The sequence below is a fragment of the Pelobates fuscus genome, chromosome 3 (assembly GCF_036172605.1).
Source record: "Pelobates fuscus isolate aPelFus1 chromosome 3, aPelFus1.pri, whole genome shotgun sequence".
In the NCBI taxonomy this organism is placed as follows: Eukaryota; Metazoa; Chordata; class Amphibia; order Anura; family Pelobatidae; genus Pelobates; species Pelobates fuscus.
This window is the reverse complement of record NC_086319.1, coordinates 71,695,671-71,709,535: the sequence shown is the minus strand read 5'-3', so window position 1 is coordinate 71,709,535 and position 13,865 is coordinate 71,695,671. Positions and strand designations below refer to the sequence as shown.

Below are 13,865 nucleotides of genomic sequence, written 5' to 3'. Positions count from 1 at the left end.
ATGGACCTGAGGCCTACCTGCGGCCTACTCAGGAAGCATGGGGGAGACGGCCGATCCCTCAGCCGACTGCAGCCTGTAACAAAGGAGGTCTCCCCGGAACACTCTCCCCCCCCCCCCTGCCGGTGAGGGATATCCCGGCAACCAGAGCATGTGGATCAGGACGGAGAAACCGAGCTCAGCCACCTTGCACCGCCGGACCGCCGACTCACGACATGGCGGAGACCACGTGGATCTCAGCATCCAAGCCCAGCTTGCCTCCACTGTCGGAGCGTCTAGACCGCCTATTCAGCGATTTTTGGGCCAAACTCACCAGCCACAGAGACACCCGGACACAAGTCCCACCGGCATTAGCCACAAAGGACATTACACAGCAGCCTGCAGCTCCGGTGCAGAACCGGAAAAAGATCGAGACAGCAGGGAGTGAGAGGCGGAAGAAACGCCTAAAGCCCCAGCGCCCGACTGCTGGTGAGTTGCCCAAAGCCTCAACGGAGAAGATCTCCAGGGCTGCCCCATCACCCGCAAAAAGTCCTCTCTAAGAACCGGCCTAGCACACTCAGGCAGGTTCCGTCTCAGAACAGCAACACTCCGGGTCTAAAAGGCACACACAGGACTCCCAAACACTCACCACTCCAAGCCACCAGGAAACCTAGAGGCAGCACGGAGCCAACTCACTGCCCAACGAACGGGAGTGTTTGGTCCACTCGCTCCCCCGAGAGGCGGCAAAACATATGGCTGTGACATACCCCTGGCAGGTGTTGGCTGACCTGGACATTTGACAACACAGATGAGTCATTCACCCTATGCCTCATAAAGTCCCTACCTGCTACTAAGGACATTTTCTTGTTCCCCTGAGAAATATAGTGTTACTCCCATGCTCATATTGATACCGGAGAAACTGACGGTAGCCAAGCACAGAGAGATGGACACAGGTTTCTTCAGGAAGGAAGAGATTCTTTATTGGATCACCGATCGGGACTCAGAGGGACTAGCGTCACCAAAATACAGCAAAGTCTGAGTACTGAATACATAGAGTACATTCCTTATATAGCACTGTAGCTCCTCCCACAATTAACTACACCCACACATACCCTTAACCTATTTAATGAATAGAGTCTAAACTCATCCATCCGGTCTAACCACGTGGCTCATCTGATACAAAGGAGAGGGACGCGTAATTCCAGTTCTTACATTCCTGCACCTGGTCAGTACAGTGATGACAGTATCTTAGCTACGTGTAATTAACCAACTGATACTACAAACACATATACATACATATGCCTTGTGGCAATCTTAGCCTGCTAAACTTGTATTTTACTGGAATTACATCACATTCCCCCCTTTGATGCCTCTGATATTTCACAATTACTTGAGGCATCACTTAACCTTGGTTTGCATATACCTCAGGTTACCATGAACCAGACCAGACTTATCTTATGATGTGAATCTTCAACATTCATCTTCTTGCATTGGTTCTCCCTGATCTAGAGCCTTATACTTATATATCGCCATTATCTGTGCAGCAGCCTTCCTCTCTGCTATACTTCCTCTACTGCCAAAAGGTAATCCAAGGCTAATCTATTTTGGTAGACTGCTGTCCTCATCCTGGTGTTATGCTTCGCTAGAAGATTGAGCGCTTGTGATGTCTCATTTGTGATAATCTCAACCACCGCCTGTAATCTTATAATACAGTTGAGCATATAAATAGGGGTTCTATAACCAAAGGTACCATCCTCAGCCCACGTGGCTGGCCCATAGTAATCTATAATACGCTGGGGAGACCATTCATCATCTTCCCAGGCGCCTATCTCTATGGGTCCCCTTTTCTTCCTATGATTCACATCATACACTTTAACACCTAAAGTCTCACCTGTTTCAATCGGTAACAAGAAGAAGGATGGTTTGAGCATACCCAACACACATGCCCCTTCCCAGTCCTGTGGCAGCTCCGAATAGGCTTTCTTACCACAGATCCAGTACAAATTTGCTGGGGCTCTCCAAGTAGATGTGATGGATAGATCAAACCACACATCCTTTAAATTGGCATATCTAGCAAACGGGTTAGATGGTTCTGAGACATTTGAAGCCGACCACCAAGTTGTATTCTTTGTATCATCATCATAAGCTTTTTGCCCTAGACAAGTTAATTCTCCTACAGAAGTATTATACATCATTCCTTTCCTTGCTATGCAAACATAACCTATGATGGAGGTCTTTAATCTCCACTCAGATTTACCTCTAACACTCATATGATAATCGGCTTGTGTAGATATTAATTGGTCAACTGCCTCAGAACCGGACATTACCTCCTTTGCTTCCCAAGGCCATTGGTCTCCCATGTTAGTACCTCCACACACATAGCAGTTGGTAACATTAAGACTACCGGCAATACTTTCAGCTAAATCGATGAACAGGTTTTTAGCATTATGGGGGATCTTATTATCTATACTCATCTCTTCGTAAAAGGAATGGTATACTTGATGAGTCTGGGAGGATACCGTATCAGTCTCTATTCCTATAAACAATAATGTCCCAGGATCTAAACCCGTCCCGTATATTTGAAACCCAAATAAATTACCATATTTATCTAAGAACTTGTCGGGGTTATTTATAAGAATATGGACTGGATTGCATTCCATAGACTTACAGTATGGATTGGTAGGCAACTTAGTCACTATCATGTCTTTGTCTACTGTCTGTCCCCAAGTTGCCCACCCCACACAAGACCAATATGGGCAAAAGTTATAGTCTTTATTTGGGCATCTAGGACTTACATATTTATTTTTGCTACTGGGACAAATATATTTATCGTTAGACCCATACGTCCTCTCCCATCTAAGATCCCCACATACATTCCACGGCTTTCTACCACTCGATATCGCTTTACACGCATCAAATAGCAGAACACCCGAAGAATGTACGGATTCTAACACCGTTTTATTAATTAGGGTCCCCTGAGGATCTCCATTCCTGAGAGTCAACCAAATTGTACGAGGCTGATACTCCGGACTGAAGCACTTAGGTTCTCCTACTCCTAAATGGCACACACTATAATCTATATTTAAGTATCTACATCTCGATACATCTCCTTTACATTCGTATTGTGAATGCCAAATTAGGGTTTGGGAAATATGGTTACCTGTTCTCGTAGTCTTAATGCATACCTCACAGCTAGGAGTGTCGGTACCTCTACCTTCCTGAATATAAAAACACATATAAATAAACACTATCAAAAGCACATCTTTCGCCGTCATCCTCAGTCTTCGTCCGTGCGATGGCGCCTCAGCTTCCAGGATGTGAGGGGCTGCAGGGAATGGAGTTCTGCTCATCTTCACAGGTGTCCCTTCGAGACTTTCCTGGCTTATACACTATGTGATGGTAAGCGGACAGGCTTTATTATGGCCTTCTCACTCACACCTGTAACAATAAAATTTGTAATCCACAATAATTCCTCGTTACTCCGACTGAGTAGTGCGTTTTAACCGGATCTTGCAGGGATTCTCTGGATCTGCTGTAACTTGCCAAGAATCGACTGCTGCTGGTTTAACCCTGGAGTGATGTATCCACGGAGTCACTTCTGCTACTTTTATTGCTGTAGGGGTAGACAAGAGAACAACATAAGGACCTCTCCACTTGGGCCCTAACGGTACATTATTCCACTCTTTAATCCACACTTGATCTCCTGGATGATAACTATGAACAGGGGGATAAATATTCACAGGTAATCTATCTTGTACCCATTTCTGTACCTCCTCCATAGTCTTACCCAACTCTACAACCTGCTGCCGGGTAATTCCTTCTCCCAACTGACTCAAGTCCCCCCTTAAGTTACCAAGTACGGGAGGTGGTCGCCCATACATGATTTCAAAAGGAGAGAGGCCCATCCTTCTGGTAGGGGTACTGCGGATTCGCAATAAGGCTATAGGTAAGAGAACGTTCCACTTAAGTTGGGTTTCCTGACACATTTTAGCCAACTGGTTCTTAATAGTTCTATTCATTCTCTCTACCTTACCAGAACTCTGGGGTCTATATGCAGTATGAAGCCTCCACTTTATACCAAGCATATGAGTCAGTTGTTGTAGGCACTGGTGAACAAAAGCTGGACCATTGTCCGATCCTATAGAACAGGGTAGTCCATATCGGGGTATTATTTCTCGTAGCAGGAATCTCACAACTTCTCCTGCTTTCTCTGTACGAGTAGGACATGCTTCTACCCAGCCTGAATAGGTGCACACAATTACCAACAGGTAACGATGTCCACCCGATTTAGGCATTACTGTAAAGTCTATTTGTAGATCGGACATGGGGAGTCCCCCCATAAACTGGACTCCTGGTGGCTTTACTGGTCCTTGTCTTGCATTATTCTTAGCACACGTTACACATCTGCGTACAATGGCCTGAGTCAAGTTGGACAATCTTGGTATGTAGAAATGTTTTCTAAGAGATTCTTCAGTACTGTCTCTCCCAGAATGTGTCCCGTTGTGATAATTTTGGACAATTTCTACCGCTAGCGATGCTGGTATAACTATTCTTCCATCTTCTAGCTGATACCACTTGTTCTCCAGATACTTTCCCGGTTCAGTCTTTAACCACTCCTCTTCTTGAGCTGTATAAACTGGAGTCCATTGGGACAGTGGAGTTGGTATAAGAGCAGCTATATGCCCTACATACTCCTGTCTTCCTGATTCAGCAGCACGCTTAGCTGCACTATCTGCCATCCGATTTCCCTTGGTTACATCACCATCTCCTCTCAGATGCGCTCGACAATGTATGATACCGACTTCTTTCGGCTCCCACACTGCTTCCAATAGTTGTAGGATTTCAGCTGCGTACTTGATTTCTTTGCCCTCTGAATTCAGTAGTCCTCTTTCTTTATACAAAGCTCCGTGGGCATGAGTGGTTAAAAACGCATATTTAGAGTCCGTATAGATATTTACTCTTAAACCTTCAGCCAATTGTAACGCTCGTGTTAGTGCTATTAATTCTGCCTTTTGTGCTGATGTTCCTTTCGCCAGTGGCCGAGCTTCTATCACCTTGTCTATTGTTGTCACTGCATATCCTGCATAGCGGATCCCTTCTTTCACATAACTACTGCCGTCGGTGTAATATTGAACATCGGGGTTCTGGATGGGAAAATCACGAAGATCTGGTCTACTTGAGAATACTTCATCCATTACTTCCAAACAATCATGTTGACTTTCAGTAGGTTGTGGCAAAAGGGTAGCTGGATTTAAGGTGTTTACAGTCTCTAAATGCACTCTTGGGTTTTCACACAACATTGCTTGATACTTGGTCATACGGCTGTTACTAAACCAATGATTTCCTTTGTAATCCAACAACGTCTGTACTGCATGTGGGACTCGTACATAAAGTTCTTGACCCAGAGTGAGTTTATCGGCTTCAGCTACTAGCAGGGCGGCTGCAGCTACGGCTCTTAGACAAGGTGGAAGTCCGCTGGCCACTGCATCCAGTTGCTTAGACATGTAGGCAACAGGTCTTTGCCATGATCCCAAGTACTGTGTCAATACTCCCACAGCCATTCTTCTTTGCTCGTGTACATACAGGTAGAATGGTCGTGTGTGATCAGGTAGACCTAATGCTGGGGCACTCATCAAAGCCTTCTTCACATCTTCAAATGCCGTTTGCTGTTCTTGGGTCCATAGGAAGGGGTCGTGCTCTGTACCTTTGATAGCTGCGTACAGAGGTTTTGCCAGTATCGCATAGCTGGGAATCCATATCCTACAGAAGCCTGCTGCCCCCAAGAATTCTCGCACTTGTCTTCTATTCTTGGGTACTGGTATTTGGCAGACAGCCTCTTTTCTCTCTGGCCCCATAATTCTTTGACCTTCAGAGATATGGAATCCTAGATACTTGACAGTTGGCAAACACAACTGAGCCTTCTTTCTAGACACCTTGTATCCTGCCTTCCAGAGAATGTGTAGTAGATCGTGCGTTGCTTGCTGACAGATTTCTTTTGTAACTGCTGCTATCAACAAGTCATCTACATATTGTAACAATACACACTCTCCTGGGATGGACTCGAAATCCAATAGATCTTGACTTAGGGCTGAACCAAATAGGGTAGGTGAATTTTTAAACCCTTGGGGCAGTCTTGTCCAAGTCATTTGGCGTTTTGAGCCCGTTACAGCGTTCTCCCACTGGAAAGCGAAAATACATTGACTTTCTGCGGCAATTCGGAGGCAAAAGAAGGCATCTTTGAGATCTAAGACTGTGAAGTAAGTAGCCCCGCCCGGAATTAAAGCAAGCAGGTTATATGGATTGGGTACAACTGGATGTATGCTAACAACCGCATCATTGACTGCTCTTAAGTCCTGCACAGGTCGATACTCATCTGTGCCGGGCTTTTGAACAGGCAGCAATGGGGTGTTCCAGGGGGAAGTACAGAATTTTAGGATACCATACCGTATGAACTTATCCAGATAGGATTGGATGTTCTTCTTAGCCTTCTGCGGAATGTGATATTGTCTTAGGCTCACTGGATAAACCCCATGTTTCAGTTAAATTTTTATTGGTGGAATATTGCGGGCCAGTCCTGGTGGGTTGTTCTCTGCCCAAACTCCTGGTATGTTAAACAATGTCTCATCACTCCTAGGGTTTTGGCTAGTCAACACTGTATAAAGTCGCCACTCTTCTTCCTTTGGTACGGATAAAGTCATAATACCTGAAGGTCCATTAAACTTTAAAGATGTTGTTCCATCTGGTAGGAACGTAATCTGCGCTTGTAATTTGGATAGCATATCACGTCCCAGCAATTGGACTGGACATTCAGGCATATAAAGGAATTGGTGTTTTACTACGTGGCCTCCCAATGTACAGAGTCGACTTTTAAGAACCGGTCTTTCAGCACTTCTTCCAGTTGCTCCTATCACAGTAATAGTCCTTCCAGATGGAGGAGCAACTAGATTAGTCACCACTGAATGTTCAGCACCAGTGTCGATCATGAACGCACTCCTTTTCCCCCCTATTGATACATCGACCATAGGCTCCGCTCGACCAAGGGGGATGGAGCCCGGTCGGTATCAATAGTCCTCCATGACCGTGTCAGCCAATCCTACAAAGTCCCTACCTTCTCTATCGCGAGACCTTTGCGCTGCTGGAATATACCTGTCTTCCCTAACACTTCCTCTGTTCCCATTACTCCCTCTATAACCATTACTCCCTCCGGGACCTCCTCTACCTCTCGCTCTGCCTCTAAAGTTTCCGTAGCCTGCCCTGGGTTGGTCTCTCTCGTACTGCTCTCTTTGCGGACATTCGTTCCTCCAATGCCCTTCTTCCTTGCAATACGCACACTGATCCCTACTCAAAGGCTCCCTACTCCATCTATTATTGCCTCTATCTGGGCCCCGTTTATCTACGCCTGCGATCGCTACCGCTAGCATATCAGCCTTTTTACGCATCTTGCGCTCCTCCTCTTTCTTGCTTTCTGTTTCCCTATTCATATAAACCTTATTAGCTACCTCCATTAGTTGGGTGATTGACATACCTGCAAACCCTTCTAACTTTTGTAGCTTGCGCTTAATATCTCCGTAAGCTTGGCTGACAAAGGCGGAGTTCACCATTCGGGAATTGTCTGCGTCTTCCGGATTAAAGGGGGTGTACAAGCGGTACGCCTCCAATAATCGGTCATAAAAGACACTGGGCGCTTCATCGCTTTTCTGGATCACCTCAACTGTCTTCGACATGTTAATGGCTTTCTTTCCTCCGGCTTTCATGCCAGCAATTATAGCGTCTCTATAGGCTCTGAGTTGAACCATATCAGCACCATTTACGTTCCAATCGGGATCAGTGTTGGGATAATGTGTTGCGGCCCATGCTGCTGGATTAGCTTGGTTCAAAGCACGGGCTCTATCCTCTAATGCTTTAATGGCTGCTTGATTTATTCTTGTCCTTTCCTCATTGTTAAATAAAGTCATTAATAACTGCTGGCAATCAGCCCATGTCGGATTATGTGTCTGTACTATTGAGGTGAACAGATCAGTCATGGCTTGTGGTTTCTCAGTATACGAGGAATTGTGGGTCTTCCAGTTTAAAAGATCGGTTGTAGTGAAGGGAACATATACGAAGACAGGGTCAGCTTGTGCCATTTGACCTGCGGCATTAATATAGGCTGACCCGGGATTTAAGCGAAGAGGCATCTGATAGTGCTTTAATTGTTGGGCACCAGTCAACTGTCGGGTTTGGATGGGGCTACGTAGGGAAGCGTCAGTCATGGGTTCCGGTCGGGGAGATATAGGGTATGGGGATGTGGGAGGTTGGTTTTGGGAAAAGGTAGTGAATAGAACACTTCGGGCCGAGCTAGATGAAGCTTGACCGGAAGTCTGAAGTGGCGCCAAATCAGGATATTCGTTTCTAATGGGGGTGGGTTCTGGTTCCGGAAGGGGAGATTTAGTACGAGGGGGGGTGGATCCTGTACTGGAGGAGGAAGCGGAAGTGGATGAGGGTAATGAGGGAAGGGTTACAGGACTTCCTGTATTTGCGTCACTTCCTCTTACCGGAAAGTAAGGGGGCGGCAAAGGGATCTCGGACTCAGGGGGCGTGTCCAAAATGGGCCTAACACCAGCCCTAGTGGACGAACAAGTCCTAGCTACCATGAGGCGACACTGTTCCTCGTGGCATGTCCGGAGCCATTTTGGCGAGTCATTTACGGCCTGTCTCCAACAATCAATATAAGGAAACTGGCCGTAAAGTTCAGGCCTACCTGATACAGCCACGTGTAAGCGCTGTACCAGAGTTGGATCCAAACTGCCACGTGGCGGCCATGCCGCAACCAAAGTAGGCCACTCCCTAGTGCACAAAGTGACCAAACGTACAGGGGACATCTTAACCCCAAAATCACAAACTTTGAATCCCTTTTTAAAATTCTTAACCATACATCCTAAGGGATCCGGAATCGTTGACTGCGACGCACCCATATTTAACAGTGGAACGTCGTCGACAACGATTACTATACACGCGTACTATTCAACAGTCACACCCGTTTCCTCTGGCAACAGCACCACGTGGTACGGTTACCAAGTGAAACGTACACAATAACAATAAACACTCAGGGAATTCCCGTACACACACAGCTGCTACACCAGTCACTATATAATCAATATTATGCCCTTTGGCGTAACTACACAGTCACCCACGCTATAATTCTCTATATACGAATTACCCGTCTATAACACACCCCAGTAACATCGTCTTTTACAAATAGCGGTTACAGTACGGTTAGCATAGGTCAAAGCACAAGTTAAGGTCACAATACAATTATTAGTGGTTATGGTGTTAAAACATGCAATGGACGACAATGATTAGTACTTATTATATAATGTCAGTAAATATACAGGGTTATGGTACCGTGCACTATAATACAGCAACACACTATTAACACTCTCGCTAGACGGCTGAGCTCGCGCTATCTAACAAGATATACACTTTACTAAACAATCATTAACACATTTACAATTCCCAACTAAACTATTGGCCAGTACCTTGAATGGACTACCTAAAACTATATACACCCGTTTTGGTTAGCCACACTGCCCAATCACCACATATACATAGCGAGCTAGAGAACCGAATTTACACAGGCGCCTCTTAGTCGCACTATACAACGAGCTAGAGATCCGAATTTACACAGGCGCCTCTTAGTCGTACTATCAAAAGTCTAGTGGGTTCCAAATTTACACGCCTTCCCACTTAGCCCAGATAGGATGAGAACTAGCGAACCGAATTTACACAGGCGCCGCTTAGTCTCCCGGTCCCTCCGACCTAGTGAACGTAATATACACCCTAGAACGCTAGTCTAGACAAGACACCGGTGTCCGGCTAGGGCTATTTACACCAGGACCCCGCCTGACTAACCAAATCAAACGGTCTGACTAAAGAGCGTTCGATCGAGCGGTGCGCCTTCGCTCCTTCCCTCCGACAGAGGGGGCAGATACAGATTCAAAAACCCCTTTGGGCCTACCGCACAATCGGTATACCCCTAGCGGGTCCTGCCGTCTAAAACAGCAGTTATCTTACCTCCTCGTTCCTGAACCTGAGTTCACACTCATCGACGGGGACACCCCAGCACTTCTCACGTAGAGGCCGATGATCTCCTGGACAACAGACCAGTGGCGCCGAGACGAAGGGAGGTCCACGCAGAAGTTCAGGGGTGCAGCCGTAGAGAACGTGGGCAAAGATAGACCGTCTCACGCCTCTGCCTCTCAGCTACCGTTGAACGATGAGCTTCCCGGCCAATGCACCAAATGATACCGGAGAAACTGACGGTAGCCAAGCACAGAGAGATGGACACAGGTTTCTTCAGGAAGGAAGAGATTCTTTATTGGATCACCGATCGGGACTCAGAGGGACTAGCGTCACCAAAATACAGCAAAGTCTGAGTACTGAATACATAGAGTACATTCCTTATATAGCACTGTAGCTCCTCCCACAATTAACTACACCCACACATACCCTTAACCTATTTAATGAATAGAGTCTAAACTCATCCATCCGGTCTAACCACGTGGCTCATCTGATACAAAGGAGAGGGACGCGTAATTCCAGTTCTTACATTCCTGCACCTGGTCAGTACAGTGATGACAGTATCTTAGCTACGTGTAATTAACCAACTGATACTACAAACACATATACATACATATGCCTTGTGGCAATCTTAGCCTGCTAAACTTGTATTTTACTGGAATTACATCACAATATGCTATGCTCTGCAACTCACACGCTAACCCACTGCAATTCTCTTGTATGCCTATCGACTAACAACACTAGTATAAACATGTGCCAAACTTTTAACAAAGCACAACCTCTACACACTCTATAGGGCTATGTATAATAACAATGTTCAGCCTGCATAACACTCCATAGCCTCAATAGACTTAGCATGCTCCTACATTCCTGTATTAACCCATAAAACTGTGCAAAGTTAATAGGACACATAACTGTTTCTCTATGTCTATGTCTATGTCTAAGTGTTTAATTTGCCATCACTACTAAGCTTACGATATTATCTTGTTTACAAAACTACTTAAAAAAAAAAAAGTGCAATGTCATTAATGCCATGTGATTAAGACTGTATGCAAACTTGACTGTACCAGCTATTGTGGCAGTACAAATTCGCCTGTTACCCTTATGCACGAACAAAAATAAAGAATAAAAAACAAAAATATTTTTTTTAGCAAGATTAAGAAAAAAAAACCATGTCTACCCACACATTCCTATTCCATGTCCCACCAGGTATCAATGGAGACATAACTCTAGACAGGATATTGACCAAACAGATCCAGGACGGCACTTTTGTACACCTCCTACTATTGAAAATATAAAACCAGGTAAAGTCAGTGATTGAATGCAGGTCACTGGTTATAAGAACAAGTTGGCATGCTAGGAAGACGTACACACATGGTCAGATAGCACAAAGGGCTGCCAGTGTACAAAATTATGTGTAAGTGCTCCAACATGGGTAGAAATGTCCTGTCATAGCATTTCACTTTTTTTTCTGTGGCATGTCTGCTAGATCCAAAATAGGTATACACTTGTCTAGCCTGCATACCGTCAACAGCTTGGACCTCTACCAGTTGCCCACACTACGCAGTGGGATGCTCTAGGGGCACTCTAACTTATAGTGGATCTATGTTAGATCTGTGAGCTCATCTTCCTGGTAGTTTTGTACAGAATCCTGTGTGGTCAGAAAGAACCACAAGTGTCCACTAAGAGCACAAAAAGCCTCTGGGCAACTTGGCCCATGACATCAAGTCTTGGAGATGCTGTACTTAATTACGGGCACAAGACAGGAGAGCAAGCTCCTCACAAAAGCCTAAGGCAGCAATTATGAGGGTGCTGTTGCAATTGCTACATAATAGGTTGCCATTTGATCAAGTACTAATATTAACTTAATAAATGTCCTATGAATTATGTTCTTCTTGCACTTATTTGGGCTAAACATATTTACACCACCATGTGACATTGTTCAACATAGACACACAAGTTTACAGTGAGAGAGTCTAAAGTATTTTCTGCTAAACCAAGACATTGTGTATGATATTGTTCTTTCTTCAGTTGCGTACATAACAATAAATGGGTTAAAAAAGGGACAACTCCCAACAATTTTGGGGGAGGATCAGGATATTGTTGAGCTCAGTTTTTCAAAGATCTGTTGACTCGGGCCCACAGTCCTTTCTACTAGCTAAACCCATGGAAGGCCTTACATCAAATAAAATAAGGTTGTTTAATAAAATTAATTTGGCAGCTAGATGGGAATTGGCTCATATGTGGATGAGCGACGATATACCCGACGGTGGTAAAATCATACTGAAAAATCAAGGATTATTTCATGATGGAGAAACTCACATCGCATGTTTGTGTGGCAGCCTTTGGAACTTTATTGGAATGCTGTGCAAAATAACTCCGCTTAGTACTCCGTGACACAAGTTTTCTGGGACAGTGGTGTCCACAGCGGCGGTGGGTTCTCTGCCTCCTCCCCTCTTCCTTTCCCCATCACTTTATTCTTTTATTTTAATTCTCGTTTCTTCTCCTTTCCTCTCTTACAGGGCTTCTTTTTACTGTGCCCTGCCACACCATACAAAGACATTTTTTTTTACATTTTGTTAATTGCACAGGATAGACAGAGGAATTGTAGTTATAGGATTTTTTGCCTAAAATTTTGAATTTCCGTGTTAATTCTCCACAATCTCTCTTTGAGGTTTACACCCCTGGTAATTAACCTGCAGAAAATTGCAAGATATTTAATTACACGTTGTTAGTATCTCCTCCTTACACAAACTTGTTTCACAACTCTTTATCTGTGTTAGCTATGAACAACAGTTAGTCACTTAATGTTGAATATAACATTTTAGGCAAAAATAGCTGATTTGGAAAAATTCTCCAACTTTTAATCTACAATTTTTCAATTGGATTTTCAGTCCACTATGTTTTGGCATTAACAAAATACTTCAAGCATCGCAACGTTTACAGCCCACTGTAGTAGTTATGGTGCCCAGAGTGCCGTAGAGCCTTTACAGTGTAAGCAGTCAAACCCTTTGAAAAACTACGAGGGTCTGCTGGGAGCTGCCTTCCCTAGATTCGGTAGGTCCTCCAATGAGCTTCTCTTAGCCCCACTGACGTAAATCATGCTATGCAGTGCCAGCTCATTGGCTGAGAGCATCAGCTAAGTGCCCTAAGCCATTAAACAGCATCCTGGACTGCCAGACGTACAGGAGGTGGAGGCAGGCACCCAATGGACCCAAGTAAATTTTCAAAATATTCTTTAAAAAAAAAAAAAAAAAAAAGCTTGTCTACTTATCCTGTGATCAGGGAACTCCTGGTACCTGGGAGCCAGGTATGGGTGAGGATTAGGCTGCGTGTATGCGAGCCATGCATTACAATACAGTCAGCCTACACTAGCAGACACCTTTATAGCACCTGTAATAAAGGCTGTGCATACTGAAGTCAAAGTTTCACAAATTCTGCATAGCAAGTCCGTAACACTGATTCTTTGCTGACTGATGCCAACTGATGGAGATACCTGTCAAATGAACTATGTCTATATTGACAATGTTCATTACACCATACCCACTTCAGCAAGTAGATGTGGCTATGGTGCTTATAGTATCCCTTTTAAATCCTTCTTTATCAGAGATGCCTGTTGATTCTGCATGGCAGTAGATATCGTGAACGTGCAATAGCTCATAGGTCTCTGGACGGATAAGAGGTGCTCACAATCAGAGGCAAGGCAGGACCCATGTACCCATTCCAAAATGATACACACAAAGGCTATAATTAATGCAATCTTTTATTCACTCGAATAATGAAAAATAAAATTACTGGATTTAACTGTGAAGGAGGCAGGCGTTTCTTAA

The 13,865-nt window shown here is 44.7% G+C and overlaps 1 protein-coding gene across 1 annotated transcript in view; it reads right to left on the bottom strand.

The window, feature by feature from the left end:
- The window catches only part of CHPT1 (choline phosphotransferase 1), a 74,658-nt gene that overhangs the window by 59,770 nt on the left and 1,023 nt on the right, over positions 1-13,865 (bottom strand). The window lies entirely within an intron of this gene.